Below are 1,673 nucleotides of genomic sequence, written 5' to 3' on the forward strand. Positions count from 1 at the left end.
CGACACATAAAATCGCAGCTTTTTCTTAAATTTGCCGAACGGTTAGCAAGAAAATAGCCTCAGATCACATTAATATTCGGCTTTTTAGGTAACCCGATGAACAGTTGACAAGAACATAGTCTCAGTCCATATGTGAGACAACCGGAATCGGTTCCAGGTGTCCCGCCGTAAGTGGTCAAACGTAAAATTGAACAAAACCCATGTAAGCTGCACATCAAATAGCGGAATTATAAAACTGAACAAAATAAATGTCAAAGCGATAAATCAAATCGTGGCTTTTTTGATAGCATGTAAACGTTGGGTAAGATTATAAGTGAAGAAATGTTCAAAATCTTCAATATGCAAGAGAACAAAATCGTGACCAAAGCGATCTCATCAAATCACTCCATTTCAGATTCCTGCGGTGTAAATATATAGTAGGACGGAACAACGTGGAAAAAATATAATTTGATCGCATCAACACCGAATAAAGTTTTTTCAATCTTCAATCTCCTTTGGCCTCTAAAATTACTGCTCACAATTTGGGTGCGGATAGTTGAGCCCTCACTCTTCTCATTGCGATTGAAATTTGAATGGAAAATTTCCATTTTCTGCTTTTTCCCGTAAGGAGGTCAAATTTCACATGAATCGTGTTACCAATTATACTAAAATATAGTCTAAAGTGTGCTAAAAAACTAGTGGTCTGTGATTGCCGTAGTGAATAGAATTGTTGCTTTTTGATAGTTAAAATTGTGTTTTTCTATATAAAATGATTCAGGAACATTTCGGCTAACGTCGATGGAAAGATCATGAGTACAGTTTCGACGAGAAAGGCACTATCACCACTAGGTGGATTAATCTGGGTTTTTTTTAGAAATTCTTCCCGTTTTTTTAAAGAAATTTCTAGAGAGCCTCCTTTTCTAATGAATTACTCCAGAAATTTCTTCATGAATTCTTTTAGGGTACGTTTGCAGCCATTCCGTAGAAAAACGATACAGTGCAACTCCGATTATCGTAAAATTTGGTTTTGGTTTATTTTTTATTTCGTCATTAGGGTGACCAATTTTTAGAAAGGGTGGTCCTAAAATTCAAGGTTTCCAAAAATCAAAAAAATTCATGTATGTTTTTTAGTTTTTGAGATTCGATTTTTTGAAAATAAAAGGTCATATTTTCCCAACCGGAACATATTTTGAATCCTTATACATGTGTAGATGTCAAAAAAAAAACAGGAATCACTTAAAAAAGCAGTACAAGGCATAGTTTAATGGAGATTTACAATATCAGGCAATTTTAGAGCAGCTAGTATTAAAATATATGACTCTCGGTATTCAAAAAATCATATCCCAAAAACTATAAAAATACATCTCTAATTTTTTGATATGTTACGCCAAATTTCCTGAACTTTCTGACAAAAATATAAAACCAGGATACTTCGTTGGTCCCGAGACTATGAAAACGTGAAAAAACTAATATATTTGCATATTTTTTGCACAAAAACACAATTGAGGGGGTTAGAAGCAAAGGGGTGTAAGTGACAAAAACAAACTTTCGAGTAAATGAGGTTTAAAGTTTTTCATTAATTTTTCATCCCATACAAAATGTATGAGGTTTTAAAATAGACCCAATTTCCTGCGATTTATTGTAATTTTTCAAATCATCGTAAAAATAATCTTAAAAAGTTCCTGAATGCTTGA

Source organism: Aedes albopictus, chromosome 2 (assembly GCF_035046485.1).
Source record: "Aedes albopictus strain Foshan chromosome 2, AalbF5, whole genome shotgun sequence".
NCBI classification, from domain to species: Eukaryota; Metazoa; Arthropoda; class Insecta; order Diptera; family Culicidae; genus Aedes; species Aedes albopictus.